Raw genomic sequence first — 19,763 nt, forward strand, 5'->3', positions numbered from 1 at the left:
TCTGCTATAAACTTCATTATTTGAGTCTCTTTTTGTTTATATGTGCTTTTCTTTGTGGTTATTTTCCAGACCTGTTTCAGGTACCAGCTGTTACTGCCATCCTGAAAGATGTGATTTAAAGGACTTTACAGAATAAGGTGAGAGAGAGGGGAAAAAAAAAATTGCAGTCTTTTGATAGAAGTGGTAAATGTTTCAGCACAGATAGATGGTTAGATGAAATGTAAACCAAACTACTAAAGACAGTTCTTGCACTGTCCTTAATAGTAACTATATTATTCATGCATTTTGACACAATAGTTTTCTCAGAGCCGGGTAATCTTGTGAAGAAGTTCTAGCTGCAGGGAACAGAAAACCCTTTGTTGGTTTAAGCAGAACCAAGATTTTGCCCATGTTTTTTTTAATATGTCAGAGCTTCAGCTTTGGTTTAACTAACAAAACAAATCGTTCTATTGGTTGGTAGCCTGTCTCTTGCAATGTTACATATCCTGTGTTTCTGGGTATGTGGCTGTAGCTGAGGACTTCAAACCAGAGATGGGTAGCACTGCTGTGGAAACCGCAGCCTTGCTGTCCACCCAGCTTGCTTGCTTATTCCCATTTTATATTAACAGAATTGCATTGTGAATCTGATCAGAAAAATTTCTGTCTAATGGTTTAACCGGTGAACAGAAATGATAACCATGTTCATTTCTCTAAACTGAGAGCATTTGTCAAAAGTGTTGTGTTCTTTGAGGAAAAATGCTTCCTCAGGAAGTGTACTTTAGAATATCTTAGTAACAAATCACTTAAAGGGTTCTAATTTCTTAGACTTTGCACAAAATGTAGAGCTTTTTTTTTCCCCTTTTTCCCTCCTTGGCTCTAAGGAGTAAAGCCTTAAAGTTACAATGAGATGATGCCAGGAACATGGCATCCACATGGCATGTGGATGCAGACAGGAGTCTGAAACAAGATATTCAACTGAATAGGGACTCTGGATTTTAATTAATTTTAATGGACTAGGAAAAAGTGTCAGGTGTATGGCCTTGCTTATATAAATCAGCTGAAATTGGAGAACATAAACAAGGAAAATGGTGAGTAGAAGAGAGTGAACCCTTTTAGTGATTAACAGTGCAAATACTACAGAATTCCCTTTTTTCTGGGAGAAAAAAAAAGAAGAGGATAAATATTATGTGAGATTTCTTCCTGACAGAATTATTTCTTCTGTTTTGGGGGGAATTTGTTTCAGAGGACATCAGATGGATTGATTTGAGGTTTGGTTTTAAACTAGAAGTAGGTGCTGGGCTGTAATACTTTGTGGTGAATAGACAGGGAATTATGCTTTCATTGAGGACACTTGATGCTGTTATGGGCTAACAGGGTGCTATGCAGGTATTAAATAATCTGAAGATGATGAACAACTGAACAGAGAGCTTGCAGTTCACTGTAGCACTGACAAGCTTTTTTAAGAATTGTGTGATATCGAGTGAGGGCGACATCGAGATGCAGACCAAGAGATGTCCATTTGAAGTTTCTCAGTGCTCATGTACTCATTCCTCTACAATTGCTGACCTACGGGGTTACCATTTTCAGGCCTAAAAACCACATCAGCATAGTGTCAGTCCACCAATTTCTTCTGTTGTTAACAGAAGATACCTTGTTTTGTGGAGCATAGCCAGATTTTTGAACAAATGTCCTTTTATTCAGCACCTGGATAGAAACATGTAATTAAGATCAGCTGCTGAAGACTAAGTTTTTATTGATTTCAAACATCTTATTCACATACAGAAAGCCTTAAACTCTTACACACACTGATCACAACTCTTCCCTTCTCATCCAAAATAAACGCCTGCAGCTACATATTACCCTGGCCTATAACCTTTCTGTTCCCATTGCACAAGCAATTCTTGTGGGTGTGATGGCTTTTTTTTTTTTTTCCCCAGTTGTTACTAGAAAATTATTAATGACTTAGAAAATGGTATCTCTTGGAATTTTTTACTGTTGTGAAATTCATAAATTTCTCTTTGTGTGGTGGTAACAGTTAAAATGAAATACAAAGTTAGAATGAAGGAAAAGAGGAGAGCAATCATATTAAAAATAACGTATCACCATTCTCTGATACAATCTTGTATTGTGAGTCTAGAGTTGTAATTCAATGGGTTCAGTTGCTTCTTATGGAATATGGTCAGCTTCTGCAAAGGACTCTATCCTAAAATAGCATAGTATTCTCCTTACATTGAAGGACTTTTTTCAGCGCTCCTGTCTTATACTTTTTTTTCTTTTAAAGTTTCCAGTTGAAATTACTTTATAGCTTTCTAGTTTTTGTTTTTCTGATGGCAGGACTCACTTTTTCTAAATTATTCACATCGAGGTTTCTTGGGAGCGTCTCTTGTCAGGCAAGTTTACTGATTCCTTGCTTGTGGTCTTTCTCTTCTCCATCTCAGCTTTTCCAAACATGCATTATGAAATAGTACACAATGTTTCAGCTGAGGCTTTAACAGTGCCTCATGGAATAAATATTGGTATTTTCTGACAGCTATATCATTGCTAGCTCTGTTTGCCAGAATACAAGTGCCTTTGGATGCTTAACTGTCTCCTTGTACAGAATTCACAGTGTGTGACTGTGGGTACTTTCATGTGTCTTTACAAACTGGAAATTCTAGTCTTCAGATTTCAGGTGATTTTTCCCACATCTTAAATTTTATCTTTAATTACATTCAAATTCTTATTTAGACTCTCTTTCCCCCACGCTTCGGAGCAAAGCCTTGATTAAATCACTTAAAGTTTAAGGCAAGGTGTCCACATTTCTCTTGTTATGTCTTTGAAATATGTGAGAAGGATTTCAGATATGTTCAGGGTGTTTATAACTAATTTGTAAATCCATTTCATTTTCTCATCTGAAATAGGTGTTCTTGCTACTTGTAGTTACGCCACCTTCATATATATTATAATGTATGTACAAGTAACTGTTACGTGATCAGACAGTTTTCCAGTAGTATCACAGGTACACTTTTTTTCTTCAACAGCTTGTTCAAGCAAAAGTTCTGCAAGATTGAATGGTATCTTCCAGCACTGAAGAATGAATTCTTGATGGAATAAATAAAGCAGAAGACTTATACATCTGTCTCCCTGGAGAGGGAAAAGAGTTTGGGTGGCTTTAATTTTGTGCAAGCCAGTCATTTTGCAGGCAGGTATTTGCTGATGAGGTTACAACAAGACCTTGCCCACTGTACTGGTTACATTTGGCTTGCTTATGGTTGGAAATCTCGAAATTATTGAGACACCTGCACTTATCTAACGAAAGGTTTGCATGTATTAGGGGAGCTGCAGATCCACTAAGAGGAGTGTATGCAGCTGTCAGACAGACAGTTGGCATCAGGCCTGGCTGCAGCTGTAATGACAGTGAAGGTGGCGAGATGAGCAGCAACACATGATGTGGGCTGAGCCAGGCAGCACTGGTAGAGTTATTGAGGCCCCTGTAATAAAATAGATCAGCTCCACTTGACATCGTTGTTGTAAACAAGAGCTGTTTTTTGTCTTTCCATCTGGCCCGCTTAGTACATGAAGAAAATGCAACTTTCATCAGCTCAAGCTTCCAGTTGCTTATTAATACTTTCTTCCTGTGGTAGCTTACATGTACTATGTATTGTTATTTCTGAATTTGACTTTACGTATTTCTATTGACACTCTATTTCTAATTCTATTTAATGACGCATTGCTATTTATATATTCTATTTTATTTGACTACATATTTCTAATTCCTAGGAAGTAAGGCTTCTCAATGATCTGCCAGCGGCACTCAGAATTGAGTTTTCTTGGCTCAGGTGACAAATGTGGATGTCTGTCTTGATTGTACACAGCTGAACCATAGCTTATAAAAAGATTCACAAACTTTCTTCTTGGAGTCTGTAAAATACGTTCTGTGTAGCGTCTTGTGTGTGTGACAACAGAAATGTAATGTTCTTCTGCTTCTCAGTTCTTGCCTCTAACATATGGTTTCCGTAGGCACGTCTGTTAAGTGCCCAACTTAGCTATTAGTAGGTTTGGTCCATAGCTGAAGAGTCTTAAAGACATTGCAATCATAGAACAACTAACTAGAAAACACATAACAGCTCCATGGGTGACGTATAAAAGTATATGCTACTAAATATCACATTAAACCTGTTTTCTCGTTCAGACTTGAATATCAAAGAGCTTATTTTGGCAAAAACATCTGAAAAATCCCTTGCCTACAGCAGCTCCGTGTGGATGTGCTGTGACCGGTCTCGGGCTGTAGATGGCACCATCGCCGAACACGAAAAGCCATCATGGGCTTGCTCTTCGGATTTGGGAAGGGTTGATAGAGCTCCCGTCTCCCTAGAACTGCACATTAAGGAGAAACGTGAAGAAAGGTGTTGGATGTATATTTTTTTTTCTCCTTTGTGCAATGGTGCTTTGAAACACATTGGATACACAGCTCTTTCTCTTAGATAGTGCTAATAAAGACTGTGTCCCTTATTTCAGTTCCCAGTGAGAGCTGCATGTGACAGGGTATTTCTTAAAGAATTTCCTTATTTTCAGCTTTGGTGTTTATGTCATATATTCTGTGACATTGCTAACGAGGCTATTATAGCCATGACATAATGTGGAGGATACTGAATTTGAAAGCTTACGTTTTTCTGATTTTGTCAGCTTAAACATCCAAATACACTCTTGGAACTTTGAAATGTTTTTCCCTGCAGAAAGATGATGTCGCTGTCAGAAAGGGGAATGGGTCTGTTCCGATATGAGGGAGGGTGCAGTATGGGGTTCTTTAGGTTTAGCTATGGCCTGAAACAGGGGGAGGACAAAAACTTGAGTTAAAGAGTTAATGACTGACCAAGGATCAGTAATATAACCAATACAATAGAAACTGGTTTTATTGTTTTTCAAAGCCTTAATTGAGATGTTTTACATTTGCCTTTGTGAGAGAAACATCTGAAAGGTCATCCCTTTTGCTCTGGAAATCTTCTGTTTTCAAAAACAAACAAATACCATGGTTGCATGTTTCTCTCTTGTTTTAGAAACTGAGTGCATGAAACATAAATTAGTGAATGGATATACAAAAAAACAGAGATCAAGGCGCTCTTAAATCCTTTGGACAACTCATTGCCAGACTCCCTGGAGTGTACTAGAAGGCCCATAGCTGTAGACATCCTGCTTCTCAAATCTAGTGATGTAGTGTGGGGAAGCCCAAGGAGAAAAGGAGGGAGAAAGATTTCTTTATTAGCAATCAGTTGAAATCTCAGTTCTGAAATTATGAACTTACTAATAAGGTCAATATTTGGCCTATAAGAAAGATGGAGTACAAACCTCTCATATTTCCACTATATATAAACTAGTTATATCTATATTCACAATTAAAGTGGTTGGAAACATTTTAAAATTGATTTAAAAAAATATTTTAGCTTGCAGCAGAAATCCTCTCTATGTAAAATTTCTAATGCCACTTAAAATTATTTGACTTTAAAGGTTATGCATAAATGTAGAATTTTTTTTCCTTTGATCACATGCATGGGACTTGGTGTCAGCCGAGAGCGAGCCAGCAGCCTCCCTGCAGGAGTGCTCAAAACGCTTTTCTCAGCTGGTCTGAACTCTTTGCTTCTACCTGGAAAGTCTCTTCACTCTCACACAAAGTCATGGGGAGCTCTGGGAATGTCCTCTTTCTAGCTTTCCTTCTGATCTTTTATTGAGCTGACGTCCTAAGCATAAAGGCAGAATGTAACTCTTCTGTCACAAGTTTGTAAGACATTTGTGGGTAGCCAGCAGCTAAGCACCCACACAGCTGCTCGATCTGTTCCCCCAGTTTGATTGAATCAGTCTTTATTGCTGAGCATGCCATTATAAGGTGGGATATCCCATTGGCCGGTTCAGGTCATCTGTCTTGCCTGGGTCCCTCCACAACTTCTTGCCCATCCCCAGCCGACTTGCTGGGGTGGGAGCAATGTAAGGCAAAGAGAAAGCCTTGGCACTGTGCAAGCACTGCCCAGCCCTAACCAAGGCATTACTGTGTTACCTGCTCTGTTTTAATCACAAATCCAAACTGTAGCACCATACACACTACTATAAAGAAAGCTAACTGCATCCCAGCCATGGCCAGTATAAAGGCTTTCTTCTATAGGTCTCCATGGCTGTTGCTAAAGAAAACCCCTTAGGCACTTGAGTTTTCTTTTCTTTAGAGGCTGCTGAACTTGGATGAAAATTTTTAGGAAGCTGTGATAGGTTTTCTACCCAGAATCATCTATTATAGCAGGACATGCCATGAGGATCTTACCTTCTGCTGTTTTTACAAGGTCTTCCTTGCACAAAATAACTTGTAGCGTCATTGTCCTAAGCTGTGTGAGACCCTGTGGAAGGCAAAATTGGCTGTTCAGATATGACCCCTTAGAGATATCTTCCTTGCACAATCTTTTATTTCAGAATGTGAACGGGCAGAATACAACTATTTGGGAGACTTAAGCCTGAAACATGAATCCGCAGCCATAATTCTTACTTTAGATGTGCAATTCAGCGTGTTTTTGTGATGACAAAATGGCCAAAAAACCCCTTTGTGCTTCCATTCTTGTTTAAGAGCCCCTTGTCCAAGCTGGACTGTGTGATGACGACATGGCTCACTTGTGGTTACATTGCCTGCTATTACTCTGCAAAGATTTGATAGATCGGCTCAGCCTTCCTGGTAGTTGTGAGGAGTAAAATAAGGCGTAAGTGATCATTTGAAGCATCCCATCAAAGACACAAGGGACAGTCCTTAAAAGCTAGAAATTAATCAGCTTAGGTCGGTTCTATGCATTACAGCACGGGCACATAGAACTTGGCTGCTGGCATCACGTGAGGTATTCTTTGGAATCTGAAATGTAGAACAGGGATGGAGTGAGGTGATTAATTTCTGCAGCAATTAACTACAGTGCACTGGCTAGTAGGGAATAAGCAATGTAAGTCATTACACTTGGTGTGCTCGAGTCTTTTTGGAGCTGGAGAGTGCTAGGTTAGTGCTGTTCATCTATGAGTAAATGTGTCATCTACTAAGGCTGTAAACCATATTGATCTTTCAGAGAACAGGAAAAATTAGGCACTGAAAGTAACTTCTATTTGAGAGCTCTGTGTCAAAGATATTTTTCAAAGGTTAGTTAACCTACATCTTAAGTGAGGTGTGTTTTTCTGGATAGGGAAATCTTGGCGGAGAAGGAAGGAGGAATATATTTTTTTTCTCCAGCAGACTAGATTTAAGTTGATAATTTGTTCATACAGTGTTCAATAAAAAGGGCCTTAAGTGGTCACTGAAAATGAGGGTAATATTGTGCCATCATGTTTGATGAGAACAGGTATTTGCAAAAATCTGTGCAGCTTTGAGAGATAGGTGTGATTGTTAAAAGATGGGTATAAAACTGTGAATGATGAAAATAAAGTGAGATGAGACAAAACATATTTCCTAGGATTAATGTGGAACTGAGGAAGAGCTGATGGTTGATTTTTGTTCCACTTTCCATATTAGGAATCTTAATAGGGGAGCAGTACATCTTCTGCTGACTCCCATTGTGTAAAATGTGAAACCTGCTGCAAATTTTTTGAGCCAGTTCACTAAATGTTGGTGCCTAGAGTTGATGTGCATTTCCCATTGATGTGAAAGTATGTGGTTCATTCACTGTTCAAATTATTGAATTATTGCCTAGCTGCTTAATAGGCCCCAACTTAAAGGATAGTGCTGCACAAGCACTTCTGCCCAGACATTATCTCTTTTCCTTTTTTTTTTTTTTTTTCATATTTTCGAAACTGCCTTTAACATACTTCATAGGAAGGGGAAGCAAAGACAAGAGAGGGTGTTTGAGGGTTGAAGCTGATGCAACTTTAGTGACACCTTGTGGGATGTTTCGCAGAATCTTCTATAGCTCACTTTTGAGGAACAAATAAACTGAAAGGTTTATTTGACAAAAAGTTGCCCAAAATACTCCACATGGGTTATGGTTAAAATTGTGCACCAGTCTATAGCTTGTCAGGATCATCTTTGTTACGTGTAGTTAGTAGGCAGAATGAAATACACAATATCAAAGATGCTACTTGGCAACTAAGGACGGCAGAGAACTGAAAGATGACACTTTAGTTGTCGGATTTTATGGTGACTGTTCGATTTTCCTACTGTACAGTTTCTGGAATTACTTGCTTATCAGCCAAAACTTCAGGTTTAAAACTGAGATTTCAGAACAGATAAAGCACATTACTTGAATAAGTAATTAATCAAATCGGCTAAGCAGAAATCTAGCAATTTGTAGGATTTTCATTGCTATAGAAACTCCATTTCCTTATACACTACAAGCAAACAATATCAGACTGTTTTTCCTAATCTTAACTGATTTCATCATTGTTAATATTCTCTACTGTTGTCACTCAGAACAATTTATGCTCTGATTCCAGCGTAAATTCTAATTTTATAACTTTTTAATTTGGATGTTAGAGGTAGATAGCCATACAAACTTGCTTTTAGATGAAAACAAAGCTGAACTATTTGCATATTGATTTTAAATTTTTTTTAACCAGTTCAAAGTCTGATGCTACCTCCTCAAGACATCCTGAAATATCATCAAAGTGATTTCTCCATTTTCCTCAACAAATGATATTATTTTCAACAAAAAGTTCACGTTCACTCCTACAGTCCAGAAACAGATTTGAATTTCCTCAGGTACAAGGCAGGGCTGCACTATTAATTATGCACTTACAAAGTCTGTGCAGGCATCTATTGTCTTCCTCCTCTCCTAAATTGTCTGATCTTGTAGTTGGGCCTTCCAACAGACTTAGCAGGTTGACATATGTTCCATGAATATGCTGAGTACGTTGCCTTGTAAGAAACATTTTGGTGTTGCTACAGAGGCAGTTTGGATGGAGACTCTGTAGCCTGGTAAACAGGACTTTTGCAGTTAGTAGCAAAAGGCTACAGGTGTTGTACTGGCCAGACAATGGATTTTCTCAGGGCTTGTTTGGCCTTGAGTTTGCTTTTGCTGTGGATGTTGCTTAATAGCTAGGCAATTATTTATTCCTAACTTATCTGAGCTTTGTTCTGTAAAAACCACTTATGTAAATACTTGAGAACTTGGATGTAGTAATTTAACAAACATTAATCATTTATGTTAATTGAGGCTGGGGTGGACTGTGTTGTAATTTTCAAACTTAAACTGGCAGCTGAATAAAAGAGAGCCGACTGTGTTAAGAAAATATAAATATAACCAAGAGGGACCACCAACACCTGTGATAAACTCCTCCCAGTGAAGAATTTGGGATGTTGCTGATAAGCTGCAATACCAACCTCATGTTTCAGCACCACGAAGACTGGTGCTGTTGCCTTCAAGAGCCAGGGAGACACTGAAAGAACGAATATAACTCCAGAGGGAAAAAGAAAAAGAGTAGATACTAGGAAGTTTGTATATGTAAATCTGAACTGTTGTGGTGGGTGAAGGAGAGTAGTTGTCTTTATCTGGACTGCATGATTTAACAAAATTGTAGCAATAGTTGGGACCTTTTTAAGGGAATATTTTTGCAGAAAAATGCTAATTTGGTGTAATAGAAGCTAGTTCCACTGTCCCTTGCCATGAAGAAAGTTCTTTTCTCCGGTCTAATGAGGAATGAGGGAGGACTGGGCTGCTGCTGTAGGAGGGTGGAGGTGAGGAAGATGCTGTCCTCAGGTGCTGCTCTGTAGGAGTTCAGCTGATTGAGAGACAAATGCAGCAAGAGCAGCAACAAATTCAGAGTGAGGCTGTTGCACCTCAAAACTTGCCTTTTCTCATGCCTGGGGAGAGGGTAGGTCAGGGTACCTGGCTGTGTAGGGGACTGGAAGGCAGGCAAATGGGTGGACAGCAGGTTCCAGTGTTTTCCTGTGCCTTACCTCACATGAAAGCAGGAGCACTGGTCATGGTGTACTTCTCTGCAAGGGGAAAGCTGAAGTGCTTGACCAGTGGGTGCGAAGACAGGCAAAAGGAAAGGCTACTGTCATCTGAGCCAGAGTGCCTGAAGCACCTGCATATTTGATTGATCTGAGGCCACTGGTTATTTGTCCTACTCCTTCCTTTTGCCCAAGTATTTGTCCCCTTTTCACGTTTCTGCAGAAGAGCTGTGATTTTAATGAATTATCATTTTCAAACAGACCAGTTTTCAGAAAATTTTCAACCAGCTTTATTGCTGGGCCTACAGGAGAGGAAACTGTAGTGGGGGGAGATGTAGCAAGATAAACTGCTTGAAGAAGAGAGATTGGAAAAGCAGACTGAAAAGAGGTTTGAAAAAGATTTACTGTTTCTTTATTGCCCAGTGGAATATTTTATCTGCATGTGTATAAATATAATGAGTGTAAATTTAGCTTGGTCCTTTACTGACTGAAAAGGGAGAGTTGGAGACTTCAAGAGAATGCTGTGAATTCTCTTTCATAGCTCTGCTATGCCGATTTTTTTTTTCTTGTGCCTGTGTCATCCTTCCCTCCCTCCCTCCCTTCCTTAGCCACCCCAGTCCTTTAACTGATGCCCTTGATTCTGTCATTAGTTTTCTTTGTTTCCACCTCTTCTCTCTAGATGCAAGCATTGAGCCATCTGAGCCTGAGAAAAGTCAAAAGGGATCTCTAATACCTGGACCTAGAAGTCAATGCAGAGGATTCATTCTGATAAAAAACCATCCACAAAACTCTGCTATGAAAGAATAACAGTTCTACAAAAGGGTGAGTGACCTTTTCTAATTCATATAGGTATTAAGTTTTCACAAACAAATTGGTAGAATTGTTGGCCCAGTTCTTTGCAACAACTGCTGTGGAGAAGTGAGGCTGTTTGGTACCTCTACTATTGGTTTCCTTTTAGTTAGCATATATGCACATGGCCTGGTCGCCTCTTGCTTTCTATACCTGCTATTTGAAATTGAGAATTTTTTTTTAGTTGTTGCTTAATTTTGTGCAGTTTTTATGCTGCTAGCACAGGTGGAGGCAGAGGATTAATTTGACTTCCTAATGTTGTCTGCTGTTCCTGTACCTTTGTAGTGAAGAAGTAGAATTTATGTAGCTAAACTCGGTGCAAAAACGATACCTAAATACAACTACAGTCAGTCAGCAGTAATATCTTTTGTTGGAGGACTGAGTGCAGTATGAACATTAAGCTGTGCAATTTCCTTATGCCTTCTGGACAGAAGTAGACAGATGGTACGACTTGTGGAGGTAACACTGATTCAGTGGCAGAACAACCCCTGGTTTTATCCTTTGCCTGCTGGTGATCTCCTCCCCCAATAACATGATGTCTCTGTGGATGTACGGGCGTGCCAGTGCTCTGTGAGAGCCTCACGCACTGGTAGTCACCCATTACTAAAAATCCTAATTCCTTGTGTTCGTACTCAAGGCAGAAGGCGTCCCCTGTTCAAACAGCCTACGTATGAAACATCCCCTGTAGTTTGTAACCATCCTCCTGCTTTCATTGTATGTGGGAGTTTATCTTTACTAGAAACAGTAATTGCAAAAATGACCTTCATACTTACTGAAAGCGGTAGAGTGCTCCGCTCTGACTCATGGAGTGAGCCCAGGTATTGGGTAATGGCTTGCTTCTTGATAATCCATTTCTCAGTTGTCTTGTGCAACAGCTAAACCAAAGCCTAGTTCTGTGTCAGGTACAATATAATAGGCGATGCAAATGGTGGTTCTGTCTCTGCCAGAGTCCAGGATGAAGCAAAAAACTACAGAACTTCTGCAGACTGATGAAAGCAGCCTTGCATTAGCTCAGCTGGGCTTCAGAGCGAAGGCTCACGTTTCGGCATGTCTCCTGGTTTCAGTTTTAGAATAACAAATCCAGTCTGGGTCATGTACCTCTACCTGAAATAAAAGCTATTACTTTTATTCTGTAGTTGTTTTGCCTCCCTAGTGGACCCTTGGGCTCCCTCTTTGCTGTTGTCTTAGCTCATTTTTGTTTTCTGTAACGTTCATTGGTGTTTTACTTCAGTAGGAAATCCCCTTTTTTAAATACCTTGTAATGAGTCACTGCTGCTGTTTGCTTCAAACTGAAGGGGATTCCAACTATAAAATTGTATTATTGCTAAAATATAATCCTGTTCCATTGCGTAGGTTGTAGTTTAAAACAGAGAGAGGCTCGGGGGAGTTGTAGGGTAAGCAAGCAATGTTGTTGCTACTTTTGTTTATTAATTTGGAGATTAATGACAATTCCAGTAAGAAGTAAGCAGCTTAGAAGTTTAATAGATCAAAACCAATCTTAAACTGAAAATATTATTCAGCAGTTATGTATCTCTGAAGTTCTGTACAAAATTAAAAAAAAAAAAAAGAAACCACACAAAAAATAAAGAAAAAAAAAAAAGAAAAAAACAACCAAAGAAAAACAAAATCAAATCCACAACAAACCTAAGCCATAATAATTCATGTCTTCCCTGTAATGAATATTATGATTTCTTCAGTATGAAGCACAGTCTGGTTTAGCTTCTTTTTGTGTGTTGGTTATGGATTCAAAATTGAATTGCTTTGAAAATGTTTCTTTCTGGCATGGAAGATTGCTTTGAATTTCCTTCTTTCATTATAAATCTGACTATCCTTGTATCTACATTACTGTTGGTTTAGCCCCTGTTACTTTAAGAAGCTGTCATCTGAAACCATGGTCTATTGGTTTCTTTTATCTGGAGTGACTGCTGCAACTGTGTGTCGTGATGGAGTTCTCATCACATCTCAAAATCTCTGTGTGCACACAGAAGATGGAAATTTCACTTTTAGTAGTCTTTGGTTCTGCCTTCTCATGGCTGCGGAGACACACAGACGATCCAGGTGTATTCTCCAAATGCTTACTTGCCTTCCCCTTTCAGCTCTGAATTTCCTTCCTTATTTTCAGAATTGACTTGAGAGCCTCTACAGGCTGTAATCCAGGCTCCCCCCGTTCTGCTGGTGACAACTACCTCTGCACCTGGCACTAGGTGAGACAACTTGTTCTCTGCTGCTTTTGGACACTGAAAGACCTCCTGGCATGTTTTTTTTCCCATGTCCTTTTCTGGTTTTATCTGTCACTTAAACAGAGCTCAACAGATGCAGTTTTACTCTAGGCCGTCTAGGAATGCAAAAAAAAAAAAAAAACCACCAAAAACCAAACAAACAAAACCCAACAACAAAAACAAATTAAAAACAACAAAAAACCCAACAAAAATCAAACCCCAAAGACATCATTTGAAAGCAAGTTGTATCAGTGTCTTCAGTATTAAGATCTGGAAGATGATGGTTTTATATTGAGATGTGGTGGTTACTGAGCATTGAAAAGGACCCTGAGGTGTCTGAAGGCCCCACAATAACTCTCAAGTTTGAAAAGAATCTCACTACTGGTTTTACAGCTATTGCTGTAAAGGAAATAAGTTAATAAAAGCCACAAAGATGTACTACTTCCCATAGCCTTTGACTAATGCTTGAAGAGAAAGAACATTTAAAAAATACTCTTAACTGAAGTTGAGGGGATTTCCTTAGGAAAACTACTCTTAAGGGGCCTTGCTCTGAACCAATGACCTCAGGAAACAGTAATTTCCTAACAACATGAGGAGAATCTGTGCTGATGAACAAGAGGATACAGACAGCTCTATCCTTCAACCCCCAAAATGTTTTTGGGTTTACCTTTCTTCAAAGGTATTTGAGTGCTTAAGACTCAGAATCACATAGCAATGCCCTAAAATGCCAAATTTGCTTAGCTGCCATCCCCTTATGGTAGCAGGACCAAAGGAGCTGGGCTGCCCGTCCAGAACAGCATATACTGCAAATGGGGGCATTGTGGTGCAGAGTGGGTCCCTGTGGAGACACACTGGATCTGGAAGCTGACTGGCTTGGCCAGTACAGGTCAGCCTTCTCCAGTGAAGATCACCAGTGCCTAATACTGAGCTTTCCACCATTCCTCCCATGAGGGTGTCTCAGGGTCCAGCAGTGCAGACTTGTCTCATGTTATGCTGAGCAGAAACTGTTAAACCCGTCACAGTGCAAAACCCACATGGGTCAAAGCCAGGTCTGGGTGGAGTGGTTTGTCTGTGTCTCCAAGGTCTAGAGGCCTGGCTGCAGAACTAAGACATTTGTGCTGGGTGATGGCCCAAGCTAGCTGTTCATGGGAGTCACATCAGGAATCTGTGTCTGGTCTTGCTTGGACTCAAAGCTGGATAAAACATGGCTATTGGGAGCTGAGTGGGCCCTTGGCAGTCCCATATGGCACCTAGGTGCATAGCATGGAGCCTGGCTGGTTTGGAATATTTGGACATGAGTGCGTCTGTCATTTCTGAAAATGGAAAAGCTTCCATGCACCCTATAGAAATTTTGAAAATAACACATCATTTATGCATTGAGATCTCTACATAGACAATTAAGGTTACCTTGGCACTTAGACTATGAACTGCTAATAGTCAACTATTTTGTTTTAATTTCTGTGACCATTACTATATTTCTCTTGTGGTAAAATGTCTTGTCTGAATAATGCTTTCATACATATTCAGTCACTTTTCCAGATCCATCTTTACAAAAGATTACTATGCTTTTTTTTAGGAAATTCAGATGCTTGCTAACTTGGATGCTTGCTAACATTTAAAAGACTTACAGGTAGTAGTGGCGTATTTATTGGGCTAACTGGCTCTCTGTGGTGGTCTAATACTTCTACTGCAAAGATTTAGAGTAAAATTAATGGATGGATATGTAGCCCTACTTGGTAAAATAATCTTCAGTACTCAATCTTTTTTTCAAGGTTTTAATTACTGGGAAAGTACATAGAGGAAGTAAAACTGTACATTTGCTATAGCATCCCAGTGCTTCAAGCACTTGTCTCTTATTTTCTTTCTTTTCTTTTTTTTTTATTTCACGGATAAAGAAAAGAAAAAAAGAGACACCTTATCTCCACTACAGCAATTCATTTTTCTTTACATAATTTATAAAAATTAATCATTTTAACAACCTTTTTCTTTACCGTTCAAAGAATTTTTACATTTTTCTTGATTGTTCCCCAATGCTTACACACTGCCTCTGTCCATGTTTTATGAGGAAAGTCTGAATAACACAAGGGTACAGTTTCCATAAAATTAAGGTCATATGAGGTGGAAATAGCAGGCTAAGAACAGGAGTTCCTTTATTTTTATAGTGCTTTCTTTTGGTAACAGGAAACAGTGCAAAGGCAGTTTGCTTCTAGGATGATATATAGGAATGTTTTCCCTTACACTTTTGTGCGTGTGTGTGTTTGTGTCTGCGTGCTTATGTGATGGAGAGCTGCATTAGAAATGTTTAGATCTGGCTTCTAACAATGAGAGAACTCTCTCTAATGTGGTTATTAGCTTCACCACACACTTGTATGTCTTGCACAACCATATAGCAAAGTTGTAAGCAGATATTATTCTTGATTTTACAAAAAGGGAAAATTAGATTCATATGCGTTATGAGGGGGGAAAAAAATTCTGCTGTCTGTTGAGTATTAGTGGTTGTGAAAAGGAGGTCATCAGATCCTCCAGAGCAGCCAAGAATGAGTACAATTTTCATCTGAAACATAGCAGACATGTCATCCCTCACCACGCTCCTCTCCTGCAAAGTGCCTTTCTTGCTGTTCACCAACAACCAGGATACTTCCTACGAGATGACTTTGCTTCCCCTGTTTGCCTTTGGTCAGCTGCAAACCCAGGAGGAGGTACCTTCTGCTATTCTGCCACCTGTGCTGACAGCAAACACTGGCTCTTACTGAGTACACTGGGCCTTACTTTCTTTGTCCTTTGATTTTTAAGCCAGGCTCTCATATCTCTTGTGTGTGACAATTTACAACCTATAGTATTGGTGGTAGCTGATGAAGGCAGGCTAAACTTGCTGTTCAAGGGAGCGGCTTTTCTGTACAATGCTGTTTGATATTATTGTGTATTACCCTATTCAGTATCATTCTAGTGTTTCTTTACCATGATCATTAGCTTCTAATAGTGCCTTAGTTAATGTGACCAAAACCTCTGCTGTGCTTAAATTCCACAGTGTCTATACAGAGGGACAAACAAATGTAATGGGTTGTTTTTGTAAGGTTTTTTGACATTTAAAAATACACATTTTTGCATGATCTATTTTAGAAAGACTGGATAGTGTCAACAGTGTGTGTCTTTCATTTAGAGTGTGTGGTGATGTGGTTTGTTTCCTTCATTCTTTCCATCACCTTGAACTCAGCTTTGAACATATTGCAATCTGTTCTTGACATTTTCTGTTAAGGTGTCCAGTGTTCCAGGTAAACATAGTAACTTGCTCCACTCTGCTGCTGAAAAGAAAATGAAAGACGAGGAATTTGGTTTTGCTGTAGATCATCTCACTGAGCAAATTCTTGGTACTGTTTTGTAGTAGTATGAGGTATTCTAGGCTCTGTGCCTCGTCTTATTGTTGTAGCTCAGCAATGTAATAGCTAAGGCAGGAAAGTGTCTGCAGCTTGCAGTTTTCAACAGTCTCTGAATCTTGGTGAACATACCTTGCCTCATCCAAAAAACCCCTATCTCCATGAGGTAAAGATCATGTTTCTGTCAAACCACTAGATGTTGCTTTCATATTTCACTGACATATAAAGTAGGAAACTTAGTATGGCTTCAGCATTAGCTTTTCTCTCTTGTTAATTGTCAAGCAGGTTAACTCATGTATGGATAGGAATGAAATCTTTCTGACGCTTATGAGAAACTCCTTTCACGCAGAACTCAGACCTTGCCTAAAACTATATTTAACTCCTGTTTACAACAGAATTTAAACACTGCAATATTTCAGTAAACAAAAGGAGTGGTAGAAACCAATGGGTGGGCAACCAACTGGAGAATGAGGTCGTCTTATTGGCCAGAGGAAGGGTTTGTAGTCAAACTTGGTTGACATTGAGATGTGTATTTAAAGTTTGTGGAACTGAAAAATGTGATGGTAGTGATGCTCTAGTGGAACCCGTTGCTGGCCTGCTCTATAGCCTGTGTTTGTACTTGCTATTGTATTAACTTCATGAACATCTTCCTGAAAATCCAGGGAAATAGCATAAGAATGTATTTGAGTAGTAATAAAGCATTGGTTGAATCACCATCCAAGACCTCATAAAGGAACTGTGGCATTTCCAATGTTTCTGCAAGGAAGGGAGAAACTGTTTTGGGTGGTCTTTCATTCATGGCTAAGCAGTAAACCACAGACGGAGCAGGAACAAAATGGGTGGGAAGTACTTTGACATTTAGTACATTTCAGGCAAAAATTGACTGAGTCCAAACTAAAATCAAAGCAGTTCACTAAAATTTAGGGTAGAACTGCATAGCAGCATTTTCTTCTCTGGGAAAGTTACTTGTGAGCACAAAAATGTATTTCAGTTCTATCTCAAGTGTGGATAAGATGTACTCACACTATTAACTGTTTAGTTGACCTCAAAAACATGACAGCTGGAAATAAGGATAGCAGTCAATGTATTTCTGCCAGTGAAGCAGAAGAGAGTATTTTGGCTTGACTAAAATGCAAGTGCATGGGAGCAGTTCTCATTCATGCACCAAAAGTAGAGGAGGACAGCTGTAGACAGTCAGCGAGTGACTCGTATCGAGAACAGGGAGCTGCCTTGTTTCAGCAGAACGAATTCTTAACACCCTAAGTGTGGTATCAAAGTATAACTTAAACCTAAATCTTAGAAACTTCTTGGGCAGCAAATCTCCCTTCAGCTTCCACTCCAGAATACTGGAGTTCCAAAATGTTTCTGAGCACTTCCAAAATTGCCTTTTTTCCAGTCTCTTTTTCTTTGTAGTGATCTTTTCTCTCCTGAATAATACTTACATGGCAATTAAGCCCTTTACAAGTCACCTAGGATCCAGTACTTTAAGCTGCTGTCTTTGCATTATATTAAATTTTCTCTAACTCATTTCCTTATTTTTCCCCTATGGAAAGCCCCTAAACAAACAGTCCTTCAGTGAATAATAAAATAATTTGAATGGCAGCCATCCAATCTGGATTTTCTCTAGAAAGTGGCTTGGGTATGCCTAAGAAGCAATGAAACTTTTATTATTCAGTTGAGTATGGTGTAGCCAAAGGGGTTTTCCTTTTATGAATGGAGGGAGTGGGGAGGTCAGGTTAAAAGATACACATGTGATTTCTGCTGTACCCCCACAATTTTCCACTGTTAAGAGAAAGGGTTCCCCCTTCAGTTTTTCCATTGACTACTTTTCGCTGCCTCCACAAAACATTTTGTTGTACCTGCTTTGCTGTGATCAAAATGTCATTACTTTCATACCACTAACATTTACAGGAGTTAAAACTGAAACCATATATTTGTTTGAGTCAAGGTGGCTGTTAAGGCGGTGTTAACAGGAAAGGAAGAGCCTGTGTTTTCATCTCCCCTTCTCTGGTAGCTGCAAGGATGCTGTTCCCAATTAGTCTCTGCACAAGGCAGCTGTTGCTGCAGTGGACAGAACAGCACACCCCTCCTTACATGTGCTCCACACGTGGCTATTGAGACGTGCTAGAAGTAGCCTAGCACAACAGTAAACATGTGCAGCTCAGAATGACTCCAGTAAAAATGTTTGCATTAATTTTCTGTTTTATTCAGGGAATGCTTCCCAGAATTAATTGGCATCTTTGATCACTTCTCTTAACTCATGGGTTGGCATGCTGCCTTTCAGATAAGAAGGCACCTGACCTTAAAGGCTTAACTGTCTTGGCTTCGCTTGGTCCAGACTAAGGAGAAATCTGATTATTCCTGACCTCCCTGGCTGGAACCACAGTGAAGCAGTTGAACAGGTGACGGATATTAAACCCAGGAACAGCACACATGCAAGTTTTAATTTAGTCCCATCATTGTTGCTGAGCTGACAGATGATGACAAAGTGACAACAACACCCCGAACTATTTCCACTCCCATAGAAATTAAATGTGTTGGTCAGTCCAAAGTTAAAAGCTGTGTTTGTGTGCAGTGAATGCCAAAAACATAGAAAGCTGTACTCTGTGTGAACGCATTACTGAAGAAGTAGTAATGCTATTCCCTTATTACTCTGTCATCCAGTGGGAAAAGCATTTCCCCTCCTCAGAGGTGTATGTTTTGCCTTCAGTTTCTTTTGCTGCTTGGAAGGATTTGAGTACATGGCACTCCTCTCCCGAGACAGTACTCTAGCAGTGTGCTACTGCGCGTTCACTGGCGGATTTCTTTCAACCTCCCCCATGGACGCTGTTCTGCTTTTTATAAATGCTTATATAAAACTAAACTAGAAATCAGGGTAAGACAAAGTGACTGATGTGGAGCTGAGTGAATAGGATGCTGTTCTGAGAAAAGGAAGATGTTGGTGCTGTGTCTGGTGTGTCTGAACCATCAAACTGAAGTTGCTAAAATTTTCTCCAACAAAATAACACTAAATTCTTCACATGTAGGGGAGGACAATTATTGCAAAAACTGTAGAAATCACTCTGACTCCAGCACTTAAAATGTTTATCCAGGAGGTATGAACACAGTTAAACTCCCTTCAGGGAAAGCTGGGGAAAGAGTTGAACCTTGGTCTCCCACATCCTGACCCTGGCCTGTTGTTTCCTGCACTATAATTACAAATGCCTCCAGAACAGTTTTGTTTCAACAAAACAGCAGTGAATTGAACATGAATTTGCAACTGACTATTCTCTATGTGCATGTGAGTGACAGCGGGTAAATGGTTTGACAGAAAAAGATCCGCTGTGCACTACTGAGGAGCTGTATTATTTCTGCTAGGAGGGTCAAAATGATCTCAGGGTAGTTAGATCACTAGTGTTTCCAACCCAGAATTCACAGGAATCTCCCAAAAATGTCAGAATGGTTTAATACTCCTTGATGCAC

At 39.5% G+C, this 19,763-nt stretch overlaps 1 protein-coding gene across 6 annotated transcripts in view; it reads left to right on the plus strand.

The window, feature by feature from the left end:
- Positions 1-10,486: 10,486 nt before the first annotated feature.
- TNIP3 (TNFAIP3 interacting protein 3) overlaps positions 10,487-19,763 on the plus strand; it is a 70,051-nt gene continuing 60,774 nt past the window's right edge. For 2 of the 6 annotated variants that reach the window (XR_002423901.2, XM_021298630.2), the window contains exons 1-2: positions 10,487-10,681; positions 12,831-12,912. The gene's annotated coding sequence lies outside the window, so the exon portion shown is untranslated. The remainder of the gene's footprint in view (positions 10,682-12,830; positions 12,913-19,763) is intronic. The other 4 variants (XM_021298623.2, XM_021298627.2, XM_021298625.2 and 1 more) reach the window with 2 other exon arrangements.

Source organism: Columba livia, chromosome 4 (assembly GCF_036013475.1).
Source record: "Columba livia isolate bColLiv1 breed racing homer chromosome 4, bColLiv1.pat.W.v2, whole genome shotgun sequence".
NCBI classification, from domain to species: Eukaryota; Metazoa; Chordata; class Aves; order Columbiformes; family Columbidae; genus Columba; species Columba livia.